The 27500-nt window shown below is 54.9% G+C and overlaps 2 long non-coding RNA genes and 1 other non-coding gene across 3 annotated transcripts in view; 1 reads left to right on the forward strand and 2 right to left on the reverse strand.

The window, feature by feature from the left end:
* Positions 1-4340, reverse strand: part of LOC140692494 (uncharacterized) — a 22991-nt gene extending 18651 nt beyond the window's left edge. Inside the window, exon 1 of the long non-coding RNA XR_012068064.1 lies at positions 4140-4340. This is a non-coding gene — a long non-coding RNA (uncharacterized lncRNA). The remainder of the gene's footprint in view (positions 1-4139) is intronic.
* Positions 4341-20448: 16108 nt separating this feature from the next.
* Positions 20449-20557, forward strand: LOC140692505 (U6 spliceosomal RNA). The gene has a single exon (XR_012068074.1). It is a non-coding gene; the product is annotated as a U6 spliceosomal RNA (small nuclear RNA).
* A 1957-nt stretch (positions 20558-22514) lies between these two features.
* Positions 22515-27500, reverse strand: part of LOC140692495 (uncharacterized) — a 22995-nt gene continuing 18009 nt past the window's right edge. The window contains exons 2-4 of the long non-coding RNA XR_012068065.1: positions 25373-25457; positions 25056-25165; positions 22515-22771 (exon numbers count right to left, since the gene is read on the reverse strand). This is a non-coding gene — a long non-coding RNA (uncharacterized lncRNA). The remainder of the gene's footprint in view (positions 22772-25055; positions 25166-25372; positions 25458-27500) is intronic.

The raw sequence follows: 27500 nt of genomic DNA on the forward strand, positions 1-27500 counted from the left end.
ACTCTCTCTCCTCGGCACCCCCACGGCACCCCCTCACGGGGGCTCAGGGCCACCCTCGCCCGACACCGCAGAGCCTCAGAACGGCCCACCGCAAGGCTCTCCCGCCGCACGGGCCGGCGCTGCCCTGCCCCGACGCGCGCACACCCAGAACAAACACGTTCGTGCCGTGCCGAAGCACCCCGCCTCCCCCCCCCCGTCGGGTCCGACGACGCCTCACCCGGGGCCGCCTCCAGGGGAGGGACAGCACCCACGCGCGGTGAGGCCACGTACTGGTCCCAGGACGGGGGTGGGTCGGGGGGAAAAGGCTCGGCGCGGGTGGCCATCGGTCCGGGCAGGGGAGGGCCGGCGACGACGAGGAGGGGCCGCTCGCGCACAAGAGCGACGGCCGCAGGGGTCGGGGGTGTGGGCGGGCACCAGCCCAGGGAAGGGGAAATCCCAAGACACGACCGGGCCGCCGGGGAAACAAGCGCAGGATCCCACCACCCCCACACGTGGGGGCGGCCCCGCGACGCCCAGGACGCCGGCCGGCCTCAGCCAACCCTCGGCAGTTCCTCCCACACCCCGGCCCCGCCGCCGGGACTCACGCGCAGCAGGCTAACCCCCACTGCAGAGGGCAGCCCCTTCCGCTCGCTCACTCGTCCGTCTGTCTGTCTGTCTGGTCTGTCCGTCCACCACCCACATCATCCTGCTTCGTCTGGCTCGCCCCCAGGCCTCGCGGCCCGGGGAAACGCTCCCGAGCGAGGCGGCCCGACCCGTAGCCCACGCACCGCCACCGGTGGCTGCGGCTCGGGACCGGGACAGGTGGGGTGGCTCCTCGCGGCGGGGAGACAACGGGGGGCGAAGTCGGGGTGGACCGCCTTGCCCCTCCCCCCACGGCACGCACCGGGGAGGCAAAGCCCGCGCGCACACACGCGCGCTCGCACGGCCCCGCGCCAGACGCCGGGCCCGGCCCGGCCCGGCAGAACCCTCCCCCGACTCGGAGGGGGGAGGCGCGGGCCACAGCAGGCAAAGAGCAGCACACGGCCCCACCGCGGGGCCGGCGCAACCCACACGCCAAAGCGGCGGGGCCCTGCCCACACGCTGCGGCAGTCGCTCCCCGTGGCGACTGCACGCTCTGGATGGAGGAGCGGCGGCTGGGGGTTGTCCGGTACCCCCCCAAGGCTCCCCTCTCAGATCGCTAGAGAAGGCTTTCTCACCGAGGGCGCATCGCCCCCTACCCAGCGGGGGCCCCCTTCAGGCCTACGGAAGTCCGCCGAGGTGGACGTCAGCGCTCGGCTGGGCAGGAGGGGCCTGCGGCAAGGGTAAGCAGCGGGCCGAAAAGCGAGCGTTCGCGGTCGGGACCGGGGAAAGCCCGTGCCGCCTCGCGAGGAGACGCACCCAAGACCGCGTGGGGACGAGACAGGCGCCCGCCCCCACCGGCACATCACCCGGCCCCACCACGTTCGCTCCCACGCCCGGGCGCGAGCCCCGCAGAGGGGGGGACCCACCCGGCGTGCGCCCGGCCACGTCAGTCCCCCCCGGTACAGGGTGAGGACGACGACCAGGAGGCGGCCCCGGCCCCACCGAGGGTGGGGAGCGGCCACGCCTCGCTTACCGTCTCGACCCCTCCCCCCCACTGCTCAAGAGAGTGGCTCGGGACACACGCCCACCGCAGGGGTTACCCGAGAGGACTCGCTGGGGACGGGAAGCGATGCCACCGCTCGGCCTCGGGCACCTGAGGGACAACCTGGAGCGCTCCAGGGGCACCACAGAGGGCCAAGGCGAGACACGCTCGCACCCCGGCGAGGGGATACGTGGCGTGGCGGCGGGGGCAGCCCTCCCCCACCGCGGGGGAGGGCCGCTCGCGAGACAAGACGCCGAGCAGGCGAGGAGGCGAGAGGTGTCTGCCGCGTCACAAGACCCCGGCCCCGCCGACACCACGAGGCACGGGAGACCGAGGTCGGGCCGGAGTCCGCACCCCTTCCTTGCCCCCGCCACCCACGGGCGGTGGAGGAGAGGCGAGGGGCCCGCAGGCAGAACGAGAAGAGAGGCCACGTTCACCATGAACGTCCCGTCCCTCGTCTGGCGCGGCTTAGGCCCGGCCCGGGAGAGCATGACGTCACCACATCGGTCAGGTGAGCGAGCGAGCGACCGAGCCATGGGGCAGGGAAGCCCCAGAGCCAGAGGGGAGGGCCCGGCGAGGACAACCACCAGAGGAGGACCTGCTTCAGCCTCGCCAGGCGCCACCCACTCCTCGTTCCTCTACGAGGAGAGTGGCCAACGACCCCAGGCGGAGAATGCCTGACACGCGGCACGGAGCCTGTGAGGGTGGGGTCGTGCCGGCCACCACCGGGTGCCTGCGGCAGGGAGCGCACGGGGTAAAAGACCCACGCCGCCACCTCACCCCACCGCCCTCGGGCCACCAGAGACCGGAGGCGGCACCACGGGCCACGTCAGGCGGACGCACACACGAGAGCCGGCGCGCAGGCCCGAGCGGGCGGCTCAAGTGTCAGAAGCAGAGTCGGCTTCTACCAGGCCAGGGCTCACGCAGAGACAAAGCCCAAGAGCCCCACACGCGTCCGGAGACCCAACACTCGGTGACAGACACCGAGAAAGACCGTGTCAGCACCTATCTGCTGGCAGAAAATGCCCAACACGACAGAAAAAATGACAGCGCCCGGAAACGGGTCGGGTCCACGATTTGCAGGGGGGGCCCCGGGACCTCGGTCCGGCCACCTGCCCCCAGCCCTACCCCCATAAATGGCAGCCCCGAAGCTCTCGGGGGCCATCTGATCGACCGGGGGGGGGGGAGGGGTGGAGGAGGAGGAGGAGGAGGAGGAGCAGTGGGAATGGGAAGGGACGAGAGGGAGACGGGATCGGGCCGGGGACGCCCTGCCCGTTTCTCGCCCGCGTGGTCGGGGACTCGGGGAGATGCCACAGAGGCGCCTCCGAGGAGAGGGCCCCCCACGAGGGACCGCTCCCGAGCACCGGGCCGGGGAAAGCCTGCCTCCCCCACATCCCTCGCAGGACGCCCCCGTGCCGGTCCCCGAGTCCGGATGAAGTCTCGGTCCCTCAAATGCCACCGGAACCCACGCGGGCAGACTTACGGGCCGGGGGGCGCCCTCCCTGGCCTCCCGCGCCAACAGGGGCCGGCCCAGCCACGTCTCCGGGTCCATCGGGACTCAGAAAACATTTCATCCAAGGAGGCGCCTCCGACGACCGGGAACCCCAGCGCGCCCGTCCCCGGCCTCACCGCACTGGGCCCGGGCCGCTCCTCGCCTCGGGAGCAGTCGTCCAAGGGACACAGACGAGGGCCGGACCACCTAGCCGCCGGCGGCCCGGGCGCGGGACACCCCGTCCCTTTCCCCCGCGGCGGCACGGCGCAGGCCGTGTCCGATCGGCTCGGGTCGGTCCCCGCGGCTGCAGGGGCACAGGCGGATGCTGGTCGACCAGGCCAGGCCACACGGCTTCCCCCTACACACGAGATCCCGGGAGCGCGGCGGCAGCCACCCCCTCATCAGCCTGCGAGTCCAATCTGCGCCGAGAGCAGGACACGCCCGCGGCTCAGCGCCACGGGGACTGTCACCGCCGGTGTCGCCAGCCTCCCCGAAGTCTGCCTCGGGCCCCGCCGCCGAGCCCCATCCCTTGCCGAGGTCGCCGACGCTCGGGAGAAGAGGGACGATCTCAAGAGCGGCAGCCAGATGGCGCCCGACAGCCGTCGCCAACGTCCCCGGAACCGATCCCGACCGCCGGCCGCCCAAACGCCCGAGCCCGTCCCGGGCTGAGGCGCCGGGCGGCCGGCCGGCGCGACCCCGTGGCGTCCGCCTCGGAGCCCGCTCACCCTCGTCACGGCACGGCACGGCACGGCACGGCGGCATGAGGAGACGCGACGCGACGCGACGCGACCCACCCCGGCAGCAGATCAGGGCGGGGAGGACGGAGGGAGCCGGGGTTTGGCAAGACACGGCCGGCCGGGCGGGCGGCTGCCGCGAAGGGGACGCGCTCCCCACGCGATTCCCCGGGCGGGGGAGATCACACGGACACGCCGGCGGGTGGCCCAGAGCGACCAGGACGAGATCCCGGGTTCCCGGCGGCGGGGGGGGGTGGGGGGGTGGGAAGGGGAGGAGGGAAACAGGGAGGGAAGGCGGGGGCTGGCAAACCGAAACCAGGCGAGCGCTCCGAGAACAACGCAGGAATCGGCTTTGGAGTCCGTCCTCTCGAATGCAGGAGGTCTTTTGAAAGCAGACAGGCAAAGCCCAGAAGCTAGAAAAGAAAGGATGAAGACCGTCAACCCCATCGAAGTGGAAAGAAAAATCGATCTCGGCACAGATCGCGACAAAGCCCAAAGACAACAAATGGGCGCGTGGGGAAAACGCACTCGCGGTCGGTCGTGAGAACACGGACGTCAGCACGGCTGACCACAACCACAGGGAGGAGGAGGAAAAACAAAAAAATGCGGGCGGCGGTTGTGGGGGGGGGGGCGAGTCGATAGCCACCCGCTCGGTAAATCGAGGTTCAGTGCATCTACACAGAACAACACTGTGCATGGGCATCCGCGTGTCTGTGTGTGCATGTGTGCCCGTGTCTGTGTCTGTGTGTGTGTGTCGGTGTGTGTGTTTGACACACAGTCACACGTGGACAGGGAAACTGTAGCCCCATGTGGAAAAAAAAAAAAAACATGAAAACAAACGACAAAACCCACCACCAAAGGGAAATCAAGTTGTAGAACTTTCTCTGGGGTTTTAACAAAAAACAACAACAACAACAAACAAACAAACAAACAAAAATGTAGAAAAAGCACCACCACAGCCCATCAGGGGTTCCTCTCCTAAACAGTCCAAGAACTCGGTCAACTCCACCTCCTAGAAGCCAACAAACCAATGATGAAACACGGGCAGGAGACCCAAACTGACTTTTTCAGTTTAAAAGGAAAAAAAAATTATTTTGTATCCAAATGGGGAAGGGGCGGGGGCGGGGGAGGATGGTGTGTAGAACTCAGCGGCAGAGTGCCTGTCCAGCACGCGCAAGGTCCAGGGTTCGACCTTCAGGACCTCCGTTCAAGCAAATAAGGAAGTCGGTGAGTCAGGCAATCACTAAGTCAGGCAACAAACCAGCAAAAGAAACGAATTACCTCCCCTCCCCGAATAAGCAAACAACAACCAAAAACAACAACAGCAACAAGAACAACAACAACAAAAAAGCCTAAATAAATAAATATATGTAAATAAGTAAGCAAGTAAATAAACAAATAAGTAAGCAAAAACAATTTAAAAAGGGGGAAAACGCACGCATTTCTGTTTTTAAGAGATATCCAGACAGGCCCAGAACCTGGAATCACGACAGCAAGTTCCAAAAACAAGCAGAAAGTGCCTGCTTCTGACGGAACATGTGATAGAGACCACCGTTCGATGGGGCCGGGTGGGCGGGCTGGCGGGCGGACACAGAGCTATGGACTCATACCTGACAGAATCCGCTCTCCGACAGAAGACAGAAGGCAACACGGAACAGGGGTTGGCAGTGGGGGCGAGGGGGAGAGGGCAAAACGGAGGTGGAGGAAAGCCATTAGGGAATACAGGACAGAAGTCCCTCAAAACATCCCACAGGAAACTCCTGGAAGACCCGGCAGTTCCACTAAGGGCCCGCGGATGGACGAATGGACAGTGTCACGTGGTCTGGAGAGACCTACCCCTTGAGGGGATGATGTTAACCAAGTGACCTAAGTCCAAGAGGGATGTTGTCACTTCGAGGCAGAATCCCCAAGACAATACGCAGGAACACATGCAAGGAAGCTGAAACAGACTCATGGATACCAAGAAGGATCAATGAGTGCAATGGGTGAGGGAGAGGAATAAGTACAAGCTTCCAGTTATCTCCAATTCTTAAATACATTAATCACGGGATGTCATGGACAGCAGGGCGAGTCGAGTCAATCCATACTATTGTCATGACGCTGTCCGGTGACGGATCCGTAACCAGACTCATCGCGGTGATCATCGTGGAACATGGAAGAATCCCGAATCGCTATGTTGGACACGTGAAAACTGACATCCTATTGTCAGGTCAATTATGAGAGAGAGTAGGAGAGAGAGAGAGAGAGAGAGAGAGAGGGAGGGAGGGAGGGAGGGAGGGAGGGAGGGAGAGAGAGAGAGAGAGAGAAAATTCTCACTGTCTTCCCCCCAAAAAAAAAAAAAGAGTTCAAAAAGAGTTCAGTGAGATAAAGAGTGGATGTAGGTGAGGGCAATAGGTGGAGGAGCTGAAAACCACGACGGCGACACATGTGCAGCATCCCACACGGTGGCAGTGTGGTCCTATGCATGCTCAGCCGTCTCCTAGCCACCTCCAAGTTGACATCCAGGGTCATCCTTTTAGGTTTCGTGGCTGCACTTTCGTCTGTCTCGGGCAATACTCTCTCTTGATTTTCCATGGGGGAAGGGAGGTGGGGTGGCCGGGCGGGCCACACCACGACACACCGCGTCGTGCGTGACCTGGATAACAGATACACACCCGTCCACCACCCACGGGCTCCGAAATCTGTCACTGGTCACAACGCACACTTCCTCGGTCCTTTACGGAGCGATGGCGGACCGAACAGGCAGCGGCCAACTTTGCCGTGCACACAATGAGACTTCATCCCTCGTGGAAACAAACTGATGACGAGACAGCGTGGTCAGGGGGCGGGTGTCCTTTCAGGAAGACACAGTCATTGAAAGTCCTGCGCACGGGAACTGGGCCAAGGGAGATCTCCATCACCCTGCCCAACCCCGATCCAAATTCTCATTCGGGCAGCTAAGGGTCAAGGTCAAAGTTTCTTTCTTCCCGGGGCGGGGGCGGGGGGGGGTCCTTTTGGGCCTCGATGGTTGTTCAGCTGGAGAGATCACCCTTGGGCTGCACATACATTTCGGGGTGGTCCATAGGGCTCCACGACTGTCCCGCCACCAGGCAGGTGGTTCCACCTGATGAAACCGGTCTGGTCTTTCGTTCCAGGAAGACAAAGGTCCGTGGCCGAAGCCAACGAGAAACCCCGGGTGTGAGTCCGGAGCGCCACCACTCAGGAAGATGTCTAGGCGTCGGGCTCGAAGAGGCTCGGGCGGCCTGAAAAACGCATGCGGGTTCAGGTCCACTTTCCAAGCGGCCTCCACAGCAATGGGCAGGAGGAGGGTCTCGAGAGGGGACACGGCAGTGATCTCTCTCCAGCAGATGTCCAGCTGCTCAGTCCGGCTCGGCGGGGCTTCAGGGAAAGGGCGGCTTTGGTTCTCGAGGATGCCAAGTCCAAAGCGGGAGAACCATGGGCAACGGGAGTCGGAAGAGCGTTGGCCAACTATCGGAGAAAACTCGAAGCACGCGTGACGTGGCCCAGCGTATCAGTGGAAGGCGGGGCGGGGTGGGGAGGGGGAGGGTGGCGGGAAGCACGCAAAGATGATGACACAGAACCGCATTCTCATCTCTATCACGCTGTACGAGAGTTTCCACTGAGACATGCTCCCCTTCCCCTGGTCTCTCCAAGGACGCGCATTTCTACCAAAAATCACCCCCATTCAGACTTGTCAGCTGGCCAGATCAGCATGCTTCCACGAAATTCGGCCTGAAGATGGACAGACATCCATTAAGCATAGCCATCGCCCCTAGAGGCTCTCGGACACCCGCTCTGCTGGAACGTTTCCTAAGGACGGCAGACGAAGATGGTCTCCACATGCTTTCCAGGAGACGTTCCTCAGAACGAGACCGTGACTATTCCGGAGACCGTGACTATTCCGAAGCAAGCCCGAATCGGTCACAGCAAATGTTCACGAGGAAGTCACGGTGAACCATCTGGGACACCAGTCTTTCCCAACCGGTCCACGTACGGACACGATTTGGTCCTAGCCAGAAACAGACACTTTCTCCTCACAGCATCCTTTTATTTTATTTTATTTTATTTTATTTTATTTTATTTTATTTTATTTTATTTTATTTTACTTGTATGTATATATGTATGTATGCACATACGTATGTATGTATGTACGTACGTACGTATGTAAGTAAGTAAGTATGTATGTATTCCGGTCTGTCTGTCTGTCTGTCTGTCTGTCGGTCCATCCGTCCTCCGAAGGTATACCAGTCATGTCGGCCAACACACTGACAGATCTCGAGTCTTTCCTATCAGAAGGATATCAAAGCACGTCCCCTTCAACTCATGGAGCCAGGAACGAACGCTTCCGTATCTCATCTTCTTTGGAAACGATCTAAACATTCCAGGGATGTCGCCAGACGCTCCAGTTGCAAGGGACCAAAAACTACGTGGAGGAGGCACCAATTTTTCAGAGACGGGCCGCCTCCGCCCCCCCCCCAACACACACACTACCCCCCAGGACTGCTTGGGATGTGAACACTTCCTGAGACTTGAGACCGAGCCAGCCATCGCTCCCAGACTCTTTATTTTATTTTATTTTATTTTATTTTATTTTATTTTATTTTATTTTATTTTTCTGGCTGACACATTTCATGACAGAGGTAACCCACAGGAACTTCAAGGATTCGGGGTAAACCTAGGGAGGCAAAAAGTTTCACCTCGAACGCTGCTCGTCACAATCAAGACATGGCTCTTTTCACGAGACCAATCCCTTGACATTTGGTTTTCTGGATGGAAGGATCTGTCCTAGATCATGTCAACCTGAAGGAAAACATTTGGGTTCCTGCCTGTTCGCATTCCCTGCCTGCATGTTCCCTTGAAAACCAGTTCCATAGAGCTCTTTCGTGAATGAACTCTGGCAAGTGTATCTGGAGGGAGAAACACGTCAGGCCTACAAGCCGGGGACGTACACACGTGCCTACATGCATACATGGGACTGGGCCCTTTCCAGATCCTTGGACGGCAGTACCATAGAAATGAGGATGGCTTCCACAAGACTCTCAGGCAAGCCAAGCTCTGTTGCGAAAGCGATAGCTTGTGCACAAAGGAGAAGGTGGCATGACGGGAGGGGGGGAAGGGGAGCACCAGCTCCCTGAGCAGCAGGGGCCACTTGCTTTTCTACCTAAAGGAAGGGCTTTGTCTCAGGATCACTGATCACTTCCACAAATCATCCAATATCTTGGATCGGCCGCAGGTGCCTCCAGGGTGCAGAGCCATCGCCCCAGGCTCTGTGGGGAATAGAGAAGACTTCCGTGAGGGGAAAGAAATGCATGAGAATTTTCTGCAAGAAAGCTCAGGAACACATCATGTAAACATGGAGAGTTGAGCTTCCTGTCTTGTGACAACTAGGTCTGCTGGGTCATGTCACAGAGAGCAAGCGAATCCTTTATTCCCCTGAGCCTTTTTCTTTTTCTTTCTCTTTCTTTCTTTGTTCTTTTTTCCCTTTAGAGTGTGTGTGTGTGTGTGTGTGTCTGTCTGTCTGTCTGTCTGTCTGTCTGTCTGTGTGTGTCTGTGTATGTCTCTGAAACTCAGGTAATGCCCTGTCTCATACAGACGAGACCAGCAGATCGACATGACCAGAGACTTTGTAGCTTTCATTTAAAAACTATAGGTCACTCATGAGTCGGGTAGGACGGGTGCTGCGTCCAGCGCAGTTCGGGACCGTGTCTGAGGACGGGCGACGCAAGAATTAAGAAACAAAGAGACAAAGTAAAGAGCAAAAATGAGACCAGGGGACTCAAGGTCTCGTGGATCTAGAGTGCCAAAAGCCTGGTCGACATCCTGTTTATTGGGAGTCTACGGCTCAGGGGGAAAAAAAAAAAAAAAAAAAGATATGCGATCAAAGAGGTGGGGCTTTAGATATTTCATACCAGAAGCACGAAGTTCTGCTTGCTGGCTAACTGATTCATTTCAGGCCTAACCCTTCCAGGAACAATCACCCTCCTCCGGGGATGCAAAATTTCTAAGTGTATATCCTGTGATTGCCTCTGGGACATCTCGAGATAGCAAATATTTCCCCGGGGTTAAACCGCAGGCTTTCCTGCCAGAACCAAGTTCTGTTAATGGCTGATCTGGCTTCCCATGACCGTCCATTGTTTTACCCTAAGGAAATATCTGCCATCCTTTGTGCCCTCACGGTCAATCTCAGGATTGCCCCTCACACAATTTCTTTAGCATCATGCATGTTCTAGGTCATCTACTGTGTAAAACATGAAAACAAAGCAAGCGTGTGCATTTTTAAGCAAGTTAAGTGTGAATGTAAGATTTTAAGCTCATGGAAATGTTGGTGCAGCTTGGTTTCTAGTTGCTTGTTTTCCAGCAGCTTGTTTCCCAGCAGACGCGTAGGACACTAGAGAACCCACTCACTTAGAAAGAACCGATGGGACGGGTAAGGTTTTTCGGTTCGGAGGGTGAAAGCTTTTAAACTCTGCGTGGAAAAAAAGACGTTTCAGATGTATATTTCTCCTTAAGAAGGCTGCGAATTAGAGTTTCGACGAGGGAGCCCTCGCAGCAGTGTGCACGTTTAAAAAGGCCTCCGCGTGCCCCCCCCCCCTTTTTTTTGTTTCTTCCATTTGGTTTCAGGTTCTACCTGATTCAGCCCCCTGGCCTCAGTCTCAGGCCATTGTGGGCTATGTAGACGTTTCTGACGTTGTCGAGACGGACAAGATAAGGACGGTTCCCCCAGAGAACAGGGCCGCTGCTTCTATGAGATCAAAAAGCTGACCTGCTCATCCAGCTCTATGTTTAGGAATTTGCTCCTTTCTGGGAAAGCGTAGAGCTCTGCGGTAGAGTGCGTGCTCAGCATGCACAGGGCCTTGGGCTCAGTCCCCACTACCACCACTGAAAACGTAGAATAAATCTAAATAATTACTTAAAACGTAGATAAAGACACCTAACGACCCGTCCCCCCTCCAAAAAGATAAAAACTTTTTGTTAAAAAAAAAAAATTTGTTTTTTAAATTAAAAAGACAGGAGGAGGAAGAGGACGAGGACGAGGAGGAGGAGGAGAAATTAGCTTCTTTCCAACAAGGAGATTTCCAGGTCAAATGGAGAGCCAAATATTTCTATGTTCTAAGACTTCAGCTTTCCACGTATCCTGGTGTCAAAACGTCTGCACGGGTAAAGATTGTTCATCATTCTGTGACTATGCACTTCCTGCATTTTGGAGTGTTCATCTGTCCTTTCTCTTAGGAATAGATGATCATCATAAACAGCAGTTCTGTTGATTAAACCCCCTTTTAAAATATCGTTGTTTCATGTTCACTAAAGCTACCTAATAATCACTTCACAATCTATGGAAGTCAAATCATTGTGCTGTACACCTGAAACTGATAGAGGGCTGTATGTCAAACCTATCTCAATAAAACTGAAAAAAGAAAAGAAGAAGAAGAAAAGAAAAGTCGGCTCGGGGCATCCGATAAAGGCCCTCTTTCTGAGCGCACAAGTCAACCTCAGGCCGATTCACCCTGACCCTGAAGAAGGGCAAAAATCACCCTCCACTCTATCTCCCGTTAGGTCCCGGACACTAGCCAGAGTTCCCCCTCCCTCAACCCCCACCCCGTTCTTGCATCACACTGTGTGGGCTCAGGCACACAACCTATCGGTTTCCTTGAGCGTGTGGAATGAATATCGCCCGAAGGGAATTTCCTGTGTTGTCGTTTAAATAAGCTGACGTGTTAATCAGTGCTACGGAGGGACACATTCCCTTTGACCTGATCAACCAGAATGACATCCCAGGACCCAGGAATGTACAATATCATGGATTTGAAAGTATCTTAGAATTCAGAAATCATGGTGATGTGGGTCTGATGACCTAGCTGGCTCCATACAAACCAAGAGATGAAGGTGCCCAACGTTTTCACTCGATGCTGCCTAAGTTCTTGACAGTCACTTTAAAAAAGGAAAAGGAAAATTTGGATGGCACGCTTAGTTTTGATAATGCCCTCTGACTGCATGGTGAAACGCAAGGAAAAGCCGTGACGCTCGCCCACGGTATAGAGAGAAACGCAGAACCGTGTTTCTGGTAGCCTTCTTCACCGCTGCGCCAAGGCGGGAGCGACGGCTACCTCATGCAAAGGAGGAGAGGACGGGTATCTCGGCCCCGTCACACAATGCCAGGCAGAAGAAACCTTCTCTGATGAGACATAAGCGTGTCAAAGCGCATCCCTGCGTCGAAGGCTTCGGTTTCCCGGGGAAGGGGGTCGAGCCGAGGGACCCAGGCCCCCACGTCAGTCAGTCAGTCTTTCACTGGATTCACTGGCCTCGCTCTTACCCCTCAGCAATGGCCGCTCAGATTGCTCACGGGTGTCTTTACCTTCTGGCTTTAGGAAGGACTTTAAACTTCGGCTGAGGGGCAGACACCCAGAAGGGTTCTTTCAGTTCACCCCATCTTAGGGAATGCCATAGCCAACACGTTGGTTTTCATCCCATCGTGGGCCTACCTACCGGAGAGTTTTGCTGCTTAAAAGTCCCCTGTGCTCCACCTATTCATCAACAACCCCCCCCCCGCCACAACACACACACACACACACACACACACACACACACACACACACACACACACACACAGAGAGAGAGAGAGAGAGAGAGAGAGAGAGAGAGGGAGAGAGAGAGAGAGAGAGAGAGACAACCTTCACCCCCGCACACACACAACCCCACTCATCTTTTCACCCTCTCTGGGCTTTTGCCCTTTTGAGAATGAACGTCATCCAGAGCCGGTACCCTACAGGATGCCACCTTTTCAGATTGGCTCCTTTCAGGGAGTCATGTGCACGCAGAAACTGCCCCGCCTGTCTCCCACAGGTCTCTCGGCTCCACGGGCCCCTGGCTTCCTTTTTAGAGCCAAATCACATGCCGTGGCACGGACCTAGCCCGGGCTACGTGTCCCTTCACCTCTTGAAGGACGCGTCTGTCTCGGTCGCCTCCACGGTTCCGGCGGTGATGAAGCAAGCCCCTCCGCCCCCCACCCCCACCCCCACCCCCACCCCCACCCCGCCCGCCATCCAGGTCCGTCCGTCCGCGTTCAGGTTTCCGCGTGGACGGAGCCCCGAGGGCTAGGCCTCAGGGTGAGGGTGGTATGGCGGGTGGCGGGTGGCACACTGAAGGGTCCGAAATCCGGAGGATGCCGGCAAGGAAGGTCGCCAGGTCAAAGCCTTCCTTCCCTCCCTCCGTCTCCTTAGGGTGGATGGCTGGGCCCATGAATTCAGAGAGGACACGAGACACATGGTGTGAACCGAGATTCCCAAGCCAGGAGACCTGGTGGAGGGTAAAGAAACGAGCTTATTGCGGGGGGGGGGCCGGGGGGGATGGGGGGGTTCTTAGGACTGCAGCCCAGGAGACACAGATGCAAGAAAGAAGCACTGGAAGTGTGTGTCACCAGACTACCCCACGGGGCAAGTGGAGAAGGGGAAACGAAAGAAAACACCACAAGAGCAAGGCGGGAACTTTGAAACGACAAGGCTGCAGCTAGCAGCTGCTGGCAGATTTGTTTTTGAAACCGGTTGGTGGCGCCCTTGAGCTTGATACAGTTCTGACCACTCATGCCCCCCCTCCCCCCATGGATGCCGGTGTCGGGACCCAGGGGAGGCCACCCCAAACATGTATGTGCCTCCGTGGCACACGGATAGGTTAGAAATGAGAGTGACCGAAGAAGCCGAGGGGCCAGCAGACGCAAGAGGGACCGGACCCTCAGACTCTTCTTTCTGTCTCCCTGAAAGCGGGAAATCAATTACTTCCGTGGAGGGTGCCCTCCCTGCATCTGGACTTAGGAAATCACCCTGCTCTCCCACTGAGAGCCTTCAGGCCCCGGAAGCCTAGAGAAAACCAACCAACCTCGTGACTTCTTTCAGGGGCTTCCCCCCCAAAACCCAAACTCCGTCTCGATTCTTCACAGACGGGTCACCCAAAACCAAAGTCTCTCAGCCCGGTCCATTTCGCACAAAGGGCTGATTTCTTGTCCTAAAACGGAGAAAAGCTGCCTGCTTCGGGGACACATGAGTGCTTGAATGAAAGACAGGAGGTGGTTCCCTGTCGCTCCTGCTCAACGATCCGTCTGGGGTCCATTTTTGGATCAGTCCAGCCCAGAGGACTCAAGATGTGTAGAGGGAGGGGACAACGTGCCCCTCCCCGAAACAAGACTATGTCTGCAACCAAGTTCCTCCCACTGGCCGTCCAGCTCCATTTTGGATGACTGAATCCTGGTTCACCTCATTTGGCTGTTTTGTTTTGTTTCGTTGTGTTTGTTCTTGTTTTTGTTTTTTGATTAATAGACTTTATTTCCTAGAGCAGTTTCAGGCTCACAGCAGAATTGAGCAGAAAATACAGAGAGTTCTCACACAGCCCTCCCCACCCACACATATATCCTCCCCTCCCCTCAACATCCCTCATCAGTGTGGCCTATTTGGTCAAACTGGTGGTCCGACATGGACACGCTATTATCAATCAAAGTCCATAGTTTACATGACGGTTCACTCTTGATGTCGTACGTTCTATGGGTTTTGACAAATGCATAATGACATGTAGCCACCACTATGGTATCCGACGGAATAATTTCATCGCCTTAAAAAAATCCCACACGCTGTATCTGTTCATTCCTCCTTCCCTCCCTCTCCCCAAACCCCTGGATACCACGATCTTTTTATTGTTTCTAGAGCTTTGCCTTTTCCAGGATGTCCTTTGGTTGGAATTGTCCAGTTGGTAACATTTTCAGACCGGTTTCTTCGATTTAGTAAGATGTCTTCTAAGTTTCTTCCATGTCTTTCATGGCTTGATAGCTAATTTCCTTGTCTTTCTTTCTTTTTTATTCATTTATTTATTTTTTAATTTTTTACTGCACACATATTTTTTAATTTACATATACGTACTGTTCATTGTTTCCAGGAAGGTTTAGCGCTTTAGCTTTTTAAACTTACCTAGTTATCAAAGGAATAAAGCCAACCGCAAAATAAGAATGAATTCAAAAAGATACACACACCCTGCTATTAACAGCAACATCATTTATAATGGCCAAGATACGGAAGCATCCTAAGTGCACATCAATATTTGAATAGATAAAGAAGAGGGGACACACACACACACACACACACACACACACACACACGGAATGGAATACAATTCACCCGTAATAAAGAAGGATATTTTGCCATTTGTGGCCTTTCCTTTCCTTTTTTTTTTTTTTTTTTCCCCTCCTCCACTTTAAAAACCAGAATTTTATAACTGGGATAAACACTTCCATTGCGTCAAAAACAGTAAAATGCCTAGAAATAAACTTAATCGAGGAGGTTACCTATACTCCAGAATCTGAAATGACACAAAGAAATGGAAAGCTGTCTTGTGCTCTTGCATTGGAAGAATCAATACTATCAAAATGGCCACACTACCCAAAGCAATCCGCAGGTTCCATGCAACCCCTGTCAAAATACTCACGACATTCCTCACAGAACTAGAACAAACAATTTCAAAATTTATAAGGAACAACGGAAGACCCTAAACAGGCAAAGCCATCTTTTGTAGGTCTCCTCTCTCTCTCTCTCTCCCTCTCTCTCTCTCTCTTTCTCTCTCTCTCCCCCCTCCCTCCCTCCCTCCCTCCCTTTCTCTGTCATCTTTTTGTTCTCTTTTCTTAGGGTTTGATGACTTGAGACGATCCTTTAACATTCCTTGCAAAGCCGGCTTGATGGTGCTGAAATCTTGTAGCTTTCGTTTATCTGTGAAGCTTTTGATTTCTCCCTCAAATCTGAACGAGAGCCTTGCTGAATAGAGTATTCTTGGCTGTCAGTTTTCCCCTTTCATCACTTTCAATATGTTGTGCCACCCACTTCTGGCCTGTAGAGTTTCTGCTGAAAAATCAGCTGATAACCTTACGGGAGTTCCCTTGTATGTTATTTGTTGCTTTTCTCTCGCTCATTTTAATATTTTCTCCTTACCCTTAATTTTGGTCAATTTGATGATGATGTGTCTCGGTGTGTTCCCGTATGGTACTCTCGGCACTTCCACCTCATTTGGTTATTTAAAGGATCTTCAGTCTGTTCAATTCATAGGAGAGAACTTCCACACGTATTTCTTCTCAGTTTTATGAAACAAAGAAGGACCCAGAAAACTGGCAAAACATAAATGCTCTTCTATTGGGTTGAGCAAAGACAGGCCCTGGCCGGGGAGGGGGGGGTGCTGGAGGGTCGGGGGGGGGGCGGTGTAGAGAAGGATATAGATCAGCGTTAGAGTGCCTGCTTAGCATGCATGATGTCCTGGGTTCAATCCCCAGAACCACCGTTAAAATAAATAAATTACCTAATCAAACCCATGCCCCTCCCCCCAAAAATAGAAGGAGAAAAGAGTGAGAGACAGAGACAGAGACAGAGACAGACCATCGGGAAAAGTAGCTGCACTAATACTTCCAAGAAACAGGACAACATAAAGATAATGGAAGAAATGCTGGATAGTGAACAGCCACGGGTGGTTGGCACAGACCCATAGCTTCTGGGGTCACTAAAGAAAAAGAATATGAGAATCATACGGATCAGGAGATTGGGTCTGAATTTTGTGCCGTTTGACTTGTGCCAGTTACAAACGTCATGCACAAGGAAGATGACAGGCTACTTTATTGTCTGAAATGAGATACTTGAAAGTGAAAAGAGGTGCTATACAATCGTGCCTGGACTGGGATTTTTCTAAGGGAGCCCAAACCCTTTACAATATATATCATGTTTTCAAAAATGAATATCATTCCTGGACAACACTTCAGCAATTTTTTTCTGTGTTATCAGTAAACATTTTTAAAAACATCAGTAATAAAGGAAGAGGGAGAGAGAAAGAGAGAGAGAGAGAACAGGAGTAACTATACGCGCGCATGCGTGCATGCGTGTGCGTGTGCGTGTGCGTGTGCGTGTGCGTGTGCGTGTGTGTGTGTGTGTGTGTGTGTGTTGAGGTGGGGGCCTAAAAGAGGATGAGGATTCTTTTCATCCAGGTCTGTTTGTACAGAATTCTCTCCTTCTCCGCTTTACACTGTGAAGGAAAAGCCCAGATGGGCTAACAAGCTAAGTCACAAATCTAAGTGTAACAAGTGTCGGATTCCTGATCTGAGGTCTGCTGGGCTAACTCGTAAATCTAAATTAATAAGTGTCGGTTTGCTGATTCCCTATTCATGCTTTGCTAGCCAGCTGGATTTTCAAAGAGACATATCTGGCCTTGAAATGTCGGTTTGCCGCCTCACTGCCTCTACTCTTGTGATAATGTTGTTGCTAAAGCTATCGCGTGCCTATTGGCCGAATACCCCAAGCTTGTACTTAACCCTATAAAACCTCACGTGCACGTCTTGGGGGTGCTCAGGGCTTAGGAGCAGAAGCCCCTCTGAGCCCGCCGGCGTAAGAAATCTGAGTACTCCAACCCTCCGAGTGGTGCTTGTTTCTTGGCTGGCCTGTCGTTTCCAAAACAGCACCATTGACACTAAGAACGTCACTCTCGTTCCGGCATAAAGAAGACATCTGGGGAGGGTGGGGTCGGGGGTGGGGTGTAGATCTACATTATGTCCTGATTCCAGGAAGGAAAGGGGCCAGGGTCAGCGTGCCCTTCTTTCTGGGGTATCTGTCTGTTCGCTTTTGGTGTTCGGCTGGTTTGGTTATTTCGGCTTTCTGTTTGGTTCCTTTCACAGATCCAGTGGCTCAAAGCAGCATTCTGATTTTCTTTTCTCCTGGGGTTTGGCTTTTGATAGGTAGAGGGACAGGGCCCACGCAGGGGTGGGGGTGGGGGTGGGGGTCACTGCGGCAGAGAAAGGGAGGCGGCTATGGTGAAATCATCGAGCTGAGGGGATTTCTACGAGAGGGACTCTCCGAAGTGAATGGGGTCCAAGGAGATCATCAGGGTTTCTGTGTGCTCGGTTGGTTTTGTTCGTGCGTGTGTTTGTTTTTTCTGGACGAGGCCAAAGAACTCCTCGGGTGGAGGTGCGTGTCCGAAGGGTCTGACAGGATGGGAGGATGCGGGGCGAGTCAGTCCATGTGCCCAGAAAGAGAGAGAACCTGTCATAGCTGAGACTCAGGCCTTTTTTGGACCTAGGCCCAGAGAGCAGTTCGGCTCCGAGCATTCACGGAGAAGTTCGTCGCCACCTCAGTCGTGTCCCCCACCCCCGCCCTCCCCCGCGCCTCGGCCCCCAGTGAAGGAGGAATCATGAAGTGGCCGCACTTAGGCTAAGCCAATTTTTGGCTTTATGCTTACTGCTTGCTTTTAGAACGATCAGCAAACTCGACTGACCAGACACCGCTCCCAGCCCCAGGCCCACTGTTCAAAGCAGCTAAAGTTGTCGATTCTAACTGTTTGATTGGACCTTCCTCTGATCGTTCAAATTGACAATCATGTTTGACGTCTGAGTCTTTCCCCAGGAAGGGAGTCACGGGAGGATAAGCTCAGGAGAACGACCAGCCCCCCTCCCACCCCCCCACCCCGAGTTCCTCCGTGGCGCTGGTGCCGCCGGGTGAGTCTGACCAGAGAAAGAAGGTCACGGGCTGATGACCTACTAGACCACCAGGAGGTCCCATGTTACCAGACACTCATCCAGATTTAGGAGGAAGTTGTATCAGAGACCCTTGTTGATCATGAGCACCTTTTATGCTCCCGCCTGTTGTGATTCCCTTTCATGCTCCAACCTGTTCGTCCACAGAAGCATGAAACCCCAACCCCAAGACGGGTTCACAGTTTGGAAGGCACTAGCCTGCTGTGAGTCCCCTTTGCCCAGCAAAGCAATCAAGCTGCCTCTTTTCTTCTAAACTCTAAGACCCTGTCTCTGGGTTATTTGGCTCGTCAGGGACGGGGTTGGGGAGGGCGATCTTTCGGCAACACCCGCACAAGTTTCCCTGAGTGGCAGGAACCAGCGTGGCCCTCAGGCCTCAGCCCCGCAGGCAGGCAGGCAGGCAGGCAGGCAGGCAGGCAGGCAGGCAGGCAGAGCTGGAGCGACCGTTGGTCCCGCCCCCGCCCGCGCACCTCCCCCCCGCCCCCCGCCGCTGCTTCCGCCGCCGCCGCCGCCGCCGCCGCCGCCGCCGCCGCCGCCACTGCCGCCGCCGCCCAGGCCTCCTCCACCGATCGGTCCCAAATCGGGTCCTAAATCGACTGGACTGTCTCCTGGAAGCGGGGGCGGGGACGTCAGGAGGATCCATTCGGCAGGGCCTCGTTCAATCGCTTCATTCAAATGCAGAAAGCTCTGTGCTCAGGTCAGAGCCTTTGACTTGGCCTCCGGCTCCTCTCCGTTGAACGGCTTTTGTTTTTTGGTTTCAATTTCCCCACCCTTAGGCCACCCCGTCCCAACTGCACGGAGGGAGGCGGGAGGGAGGGGGGAGAATCTCGCCTGGTCTCAGGCCAAAGGAGTCCCCTCCTTTTCCTAACCTGGGTAAACCCCACTAAACCGTTTGAGAATCATGCAAGGGCATGGAAGCAGACCTCTGACTTGATAGATTCCTCTGGGATGGGAGACTTTAAAAAAAAAAAAATTCTTTTTCCCCTGCTTCCAGGGAGGCAGAAAGGAGGGACAGAGTGTTCCTCTTGCCTCGGGCAGTTCTTTCTTTGTTTGTTTCTTTCTTTTGTTAAATCATGCTTTTTTTTTTTTTTTCCTTTTTTTCCTTCCAGTTTTATTGAGACACAGTTGACATACAGCAGTGTATACTTTGGGGGGCGGGCGGGGAGAGGAATTCGATTTTATGCATTTATTTTTGACCGGAGGTACTGGGGATTTAACCCAAGACCTTGTGCTTGCTTGCTAAGCACACACTCTACCACTGACCTATACCCTCCCCCTTGGCCACTTGTGAAGTCCCTTTCATTCAGCATAATCCATCGGGCACTTGCATTTTGGGGCAGCCTACTCTGGACCCCAACATTTCCCTATTCTGTAACTTCCCTGGAAGTTTTACACATTAAAAGCTGGGCTGTTGACTGTGCGTGTGCGTGTGCGTCCGTGCGTGCGTGCGTGCGGTCTGGGGGCAGGAGGGAGGGAATGGTTTCCTAGGGGGCCTGCGTTTCATGGACCCAGTTTCTTAGTTCTGAGAACAGGTCTGTTCAAGGAAACAGTTGTAGTATCTCGTCTCAGGAGGCGGTGGTGTCGATGGGCTTCTGAAGCTAGGCGTAGGGAGCAAGCAGTCAGGTATCGCCTAAGAGGCACTTGTGTGGACAACCAAAGTACAGCACAAAGGTGAATCGTCGGAGCAGATGAGAAACCAGATTCAGGGCCGGGAGTAGGGGGTCAGTCTGGTAGGAGATTTCCACACATCGGGGTCATCGAAACGGCTCGAGCAGTTTGAAATGCCTCTGATGAGGTCCTGGGGTGTTCGGCTCAACTCTCTGAGCGGCTCCCCCGAAAACAGGCCCGAGGATGGTTTCCACAGGAGCTGTTGTGGCCATTTCTCTGACGTTTACCTCCCGTTGTCCAGCTTCCGTCTGCAGGGCTTCAGGAGACGGAGCGTTTTCGTACTCAATGATGCCAAGGCAAAAGGGTGAGAGAAAATGGGAAACATTCGTGGAGAGGGTCCTAGGCAGATAGTGGAGGCAACTAGAAGACCTTCAGTCTCCGGGCTGGCTTTCAGGTTGAGACAAAAACCCTAAGGAAAGCGCTTGCTGCCACAGCACATAGACTAACATGGGAACCATCCAGAGAAGATCAGCACGGCCCCTGAACGTGGACGACACACGCCCATGCGTGAAGCGTTCCATAGTTTTAGTGAAGTCAGTCACCCAGGGAAAGACAGATATCCTATGCCATCACTTCTAGGTGGGATCTGAAAGTAAGTCAAGACACCCATCCATACATAAATAACTCCATTTTAAAAAGACTCCGAGGAACCTATTTACAAAACAGAAACAGACTGGACTCGCAGACATGGAAAAGAAACCGATGGTTAACACAGGGGACAGGGTAGGGTGGAGGAACGGGGTAAGGCGGAGGGATAAATCAGGAGTTTGGGATTAGCAGATATAAACCACCCTATACAAACTAGGTACACAAGTAGGTCCTACTGTCTAGCACAGGGAACTATGTTCAATAGCTTGTAATAACCTATCCTGAAAAAGTATACGTGTGTGTGTGTGTGTGTGTGTGTGTGTGTGTGTGTGTGTGAATAAGTGAATCACTATGCCGTACGTCATAAATGAACACAACATTGTAAGTCAACTATACTTCCATTGACAGAGAGTTCCTACAATAAGCAGGCAGACAGACCGACAGACCGTCAGACAGACAGGCAGGCAGGCAGACAGACAGACAGACAGACAGACACACACACACACACACACACACACACACACACTGTCTGTCTGTCTGTCTGTCTGTCTGTCTCTCTCTCTCTCTCTCTCTCTGTCTGTCTATCTGTCTGTCTCTCTTCTAAGGGTGGAGAAGAGTTTGCTGAGCTATTTCGGGGGCCCGCTCATCCTAGTTCCTATCTCCAAGTTGGTTCAAAGTCCAAAAGGCCGTCAAGCACTTAGTCAGATAGGTCCCTCGAAGAATACCTCCCACATCACGATGACAGACTTCTTAGGCCAGCCGAGAAGGTCCTTCAGTTCTGTGCCCATCTTGGCTCTAAGTTGATGTCAGTCCTCCAGGATCCAAGAAAGCCACGTTGGAAAACAAGTGGTGATTTTGATGGGACAGAAGATCAGTCATTTGGGGGGCGAAGGGTGGGGTAGGGAGAGATACCAGCCTGTCTGTCTGTTTTCATCCAGTGTGGGAGCCTTCCCAAAGAGATAACTCGAGAAGAGAGAAACGGGGAGTTGACAAAGAACACGTGCGGTGGCGTGCCCTCCCCCCACCCCAGGAGAAGGCCAAGCCAGAAGTCCCTCCGGATGGCGGGCTCTGGACTCCGGCTTCCAGGGGAAGCGATATTTTTTCCTCCCCATTTCAGGCCCGGAAGAAGAGGGAGAGGCAGAGTGTCCTTCTCGGGCATCCGTTGTTTCTGAAGCACGCTTGTTGCCGAAAGATCGGCCCCCGTCCCCGATGAGCCCAAGAATCCAGAGACGAGGCCTTGGAGCTTAGAAGAAAAGAGGTCATTTTATCGCTCTGCCGGGCAAAGGGGATTCACAGCAGGCTAGCGTCTTCAAAACTGTGTACCCACCTTGGGGATGGAGTGGGTGGGGTGGTTCTAGAGCCATAGCTCAAACAATCAAGCATCGATCACCATCCACAGAATCGTTTTCTCATCAGAAGACTCAGCATGGTGTCACGATGCCTCCCAGGTGACCCATTCTATAGAGGCTGGCGGTTAGATCTCATTATCTCATAAGCACTCAAGGTGTGGCCTTCTTGGTCACTCAGGCTATTTTGTCAGGTCAGTAGTCCCGTGACCGACCGACCTTCTCCTCGGAGAAGGACTCAGAGACCCAGCACGATGATGACTTGCAATGACTGAAATACAGTAGAAACAGTAAGATCGATAGCTTCCAGTTTCAACAACGGGCCTGGAACCGTGAGCAGCAACCGGTCAGTCAGAAGAGTCGACCGTTTTAAGGGCGAGCATAAGAAACCGAATGACACCCCCCCCCCAAGCAAATGAATGAATGAATGACCTAATGATCCTCCCCTCCTCTCCCCCCCCACCCCCGCCCAAAAACGAAGCAATCCGTTAGCCTAATTCCGGCCATTTTATTCATCCTCCTTCACCCTGAAGCCCCAGTCAGCCACGTGCCACAGTGGTCTGTTTTCTGGTTTCCTCCACCACCCCAACCCCCACCAACGACCACCCCGCCAACATCCCCCCATGCCCAACCACCACCCCAAGCGCGGGACTGGACGGGGGTGCTGGGGGCTGAGGGGGCGGCGATGGCGGCTTGAGGTGAGGGTGGGGAGTGTTCCGCCCAGATCGTATAGGAAGCTCAAACACAGCTGCAGTACGAGACGAGATGGTAGATTTCTGTGAGTCCTCCCTCCTCTTAAAATCCTTCCTAAGGAGGAGACAGACAGAAAGAGAAACATCACCCTCACTCCCAACGCCTCCTGTGCCCTCGTTGCACCCCAAAACAACAACAAGAAAAACAAAAACAAACACAACCACAAATAACTCGCTGTCCCTGGGGAAGAAGGTTTCGATGGCATGGGGATATCATTCTAAACTTCATTCCCTCTTCATCACATTTCATGGAAACCGATTTCAATCTATGAGGCCCTGTGAAGGTAGGGGTTGGGGGGTTAGGGAGGAGGGAGGGAAGGGAAGGGGGGGAGAGAGAGAGAGCAGAGGAGAGGAGGGATAAAAGGGGAGAGGACAGGAAAGGAGAGGAGGGAAAAGAGGGGAGGGAAGGGGAAGCGAGAGGAGGCGAGGGGAGAGGAGAGGAGTGGAGGGGAGGGGAGAAGAGAGGAGCGGAGGGGTGAGGGGGGAAGGGAGGGGAGAACAGGGAAGAGGAGAGGAGGGGAGAGGAGAGGAAAGAGAGACAAGGGAGACAGACAGAAAGGCACACGCGTGCGTGCGCGCGCGCGCACACACACACACACACACACACACACACACACACACACACACACACACACAGAATAGCGAAATGGAGAGAGAGAGACAGAGAGAGACAGACAGACAGACAGACAGACACGGATCTAGGTCAGGGAGACTACACATGGGTATTCTTCTGAGTGATTTTATGTGTTTTCTCAATCGCCACCTATGGAGATAAAAGTCGCTCCCATAAGATGAAGGGAGTCCTTCTGCCACTGCCCCCGGCCCCGCCCTCCAGCACCGCTTGTGTTTGTCAGGGATTCCAAGCCAAAGCACGTGGAGGAGTGGGAGAGCTTCCTGGCGGCCCAAGGGGGAGGAAAGTCCGGCAGCATGAGAGAGGTAGTTGGCACGGGGAAGCTGGAGGCAGGCTGACGAGAAGATGGGTGAGGGGGCAGGGAGGAGGGTTTCCCAAGTTGGAGAGCCAAGACGAGGGAGGGGAGCCGTCGGTGGTCGCGTTCTGACCCCAACCCCGACCCAGACTGGAGCGGATCCCTGAAAGGAGGCGGTTCGGGCTCTCCGGCCGAGAACGCCCCTCTCTTCCTCTTTGTGCAGAAACACCTTCCGCGGACCGAGAAAGTCCATCCCGAGACCCTCGTCGGAAGAGTCCTTTCCAGACCCATCACGATCCTCCTGGGCCAAGGGGTCCAGGGGATGGGGCGGGGCCTCCATTCGATCCGTCTTCCGTCCGTCCATCCATCCGCAAGATCTTGAATATCCATGTAGGATTCCGGATGGTAGCAGTTTTCCAGGATCCTCCAGATCCTTGTAAGACCTCTCCTGGCAGATTCGACCTCTAGGTCGTACCGCGCAGCACAGGGCACTAGATTCAGTCCCTCGGGACGAGGGTTCCTGAAAAAGACCAGGAAAAAGAAGAACACAATCACTATGGTGTGCACCAGCCAGAAACCAGCACAACCTCGTCACTCTAACAGACTTGCCAAAGGCGGGGTGGGGAGAGAAAGTCATAGGATGGCTACCATCCCTCCCACCCCCACCCACCCCACACGCCAAGCCCCCCAGCCCATCGTCATCCCTGCTCCCCCTCCCCCTCCCCCTCCCCTCCATCGACGCCCGCCTCCCGCTTGTACCCCACTCCTCTGAACCCAGCACCACCCACCTCGGCCTGGACGTGCTCGGCTCGGCTCGTCCCGGCCCGGCCCGGCCCGGCCGTCCGGCCGACTTCTTCGCAGTGTCTAAAATAGCGCCCGGCCGACAGGCAGGTGGCACACGGCACCCGGCAGGGGAGCGAGCGGGACGGTTCGGGATCTCTGGGCGGCGGGGACACGCGGCCGGACAACCAGGAGCACGGACGGCCTGGCGTGCGTTTCTCCGCTCGGGGGGCCTCGACCAGGGACTGTGGTACGGGGAACGGGGACACACACACACACACACACACACACACACACACACACACACACACCCCCACCCCTTCACCCCCACCCCCACCCCCACCTCTGACAGCTTTCATTTGTTTTCGGCCGACCGTCCCTCGATGAGGTACAAGTGTCGGGGCTGGGGCTGGGGCTGGGGGGGGTGGAGTTCCTCCCTCCACAACGACCCCACACGGGCTCTGTTCCAGTCACCCGAGTCCTCTTCCAAGTGAGACCACAGGCCTCCATCACCCGGCGTGAGCACTCGGGGGAAAAAGTCACCATCCTCATCGCTCCGCTCCACCTCTACACGTGAAGAACAGTTCCCAGCCCACGCCACTCAACCCCACCCCACGCCCCAATGCCACCCACCGCAGTGGAGAGAAACGAGATGAATCCACAGACGTCCATCCATCCGATGAAGAAACGGACGGCCCCATTCCAAGGAAGCATAGATATCTAGTCAGGAGATTCATCGAGTACTATGGAGGCGGTGGGAAAGGGGGGGGTGTTGCGGTGGGGAGGGCCTAGAGATCCAGCAGTACAGCCCGTGCTTAGCATGCAAAAAATAAAGGCCCAGGGTTCAATCCCCAGCACCTACTCTTCAAAAATAACCCGCGGAGAAGCAAGACGGCGGAGTAGAAGGACACTCGTAGCTCACCCTCTCCCACAAATACACCAAAACTCACATCGACGGACCCACTCGGCCAATCAGAGCACCTGCGGAACTCCGACAGAACACCGCCCTCTTCGAAAGACAAAGACGCCCAAAATCTGGTAGGAGAAAAGGAGAAAAGAAAGAGTAAAAAGCAAAACAGTGCGGGAGGGACCGGTCCCGCGGGGAGGGAGCGGCAGAGGAGGAATAGGGCTCGTTCGCCAAAACTGCCCCTCTCCAACGGAGAGGCCGACGGGACGGAGGGGGCGCCCCCGAGCCTCAGATCTACCCAGAGCACCCCTTGACCGACCGATCCAAGTGAAACGGGCACAGAGGGTCCCCGCGACACCCAGCCCGAGTCGCAGGCCGGCAGCCAGGGGCCGGGACAGGCCGCACGAGCCGGGCGGAGGACCGGGGCGGCGGCCGGGAGGGGATACAGAGCAGAACAACCCGCCCCCCCGCCCCCCCCCGTCCATGACGGGAAAAGAAAGGCAAAGCAACACGGCCGGTGTGCCCTGGGGGGAGGGGCGCCGTAGCCTCCGTCTCCTCAGATCCGCGGCGCCATCACCGGCGCTTCTCGCGAGAAGAGAGGCGGGACGCAGCCACAGCCGCCATAGCCTCTGGCGTGCAGCATGCGGGCGGGGGCGGGGCCGAGACTCGAATCCGCACCCGGGGGCTCCGCAGCCTTCTAGGCAGGACTGAGATTCGTTTACAGCCCGAGGCAGATAGGATATTTCTGCCCCGGTACCTCAGAGAACTTGCGCCACCATGACTAAGAAGGAGCCGAGTTTGGGGACGCAGCTAGGGGCGGGGCGGTTCCACGGTCTTCCCCGAGCCCACCTACGGAGAGGAGCGCCGCCGACCCGAGTCGGAGCACACAGCCGCACAGAGCAGCGGAACGACCGGGGCCGGGAGAGGGCGGGCGGCCAGCCAGCCACCCTCCTTCCCGGGAGGAACGCAGCATCCGACCGCGGTGCCGGGAACACGTCCTTCCCCCACCCCCCTTTTTTTTTCCTTTTCCTTTCTCTTTTTTAATCTCTCTTCTATCGGTTTTACCTTCTGTTACCTTTTTAACCTTGACTTTTGAACAGTCGTCTACGTTGACGGTTTTAATCCCTTTTAAATGTTTCCTTGAAAATCTTTTTATTCTTCTTATTTTTAAACATCCACCCCCTTTCCTTTTTCTCTTCTCTTGGTTTAGATCTCCTGTTATTGATTATTTACAGGTTTCAGATATCGTTTCTCGATTTTTTTTTCTCCTTTTTATTAAGGTTATTAAAAGACGTCTCAACTCGATCGCTCTTCTGCTTCCACTTACTCTTCTATTATTGATTACACAGTGTCTTCAAACCTTTTCTTTCTCCCTCCTTTTCAAATCCTGTGTTTTATCTCTTGTTAAAATCTGTTCTATTTCCGATTACCTTTTAAAAATTTACTTTTGAAACAGTTGTGTTTTATTTTCTGATCTTTTCTATTTTTTAAAGGCTTTTAGAAGACGTCTCAACTCGATCGCTCTTCTGCTTCCACTTGCTCTTCTATTATTGCTTGTACACTGTTTTCAAACCTTTTCTTCCTCCATTCTTTTAAAATCCGGCTCCCCCACCCCCCTCCCCCTCCCACCGTCTCTGTCTCTGTCTCTCTCTCTCCCCCTATCCCCCTCTCCGTCTCCCTCTATCTCCCTCTCCCTCTCTCTCTCTCTCTGTCTCTCTCTCTCTGTCTCTCTCTCTCTGTCTCTGTCTCTCTCTCTCTCTCTCTCTCTCTCTCTCTCTCTCTCTCTCCCCCCCCCTCTCCCCCCCTCTCCCCCCCTTTTAAAGTTTTATTCCTCTATAGGCTTTAGATAAATACCTAAACTCCTTAAGGACCACAATAGATAACTGATACTCCTTAAGCCACAGTGCCAGAGAGATAGGAGCAGCATGAGGAAGCAGAGGAACCACTCCCAATGAAAAGAGCCAGAGAAATTCCCTGAAAGCACGATCCACAAAATAGACACGGATGGCCTGCTAGATCAAGATTTCAAAAAAGGAGAGATCCAAGTACCGAAGGAACTCCAAGTGATAGTGTTTAGATGTATACTGTACGTCAAAAACGAAATCGAAGCTCTAAAGAAGAGTCAAGGAGAACTGGTCAGCTCATTGGCTGACATGAGAAGTGGTCTAAAG

The sequence above is a fragment of the Vicugna pacos genome, unplaced genomic scaffold, assembly GCF_048564905.1.
Source record: "Vicugna pacos unplaced genomic scaffold, VicPac4 scaffold_7, whole genome shotgun sequence".
NCBI lineage: Eukaryota > Metazoa > Chordata > Mammalia > Artiodactyla > Camelidae > Vicugna > Vicugna pacos.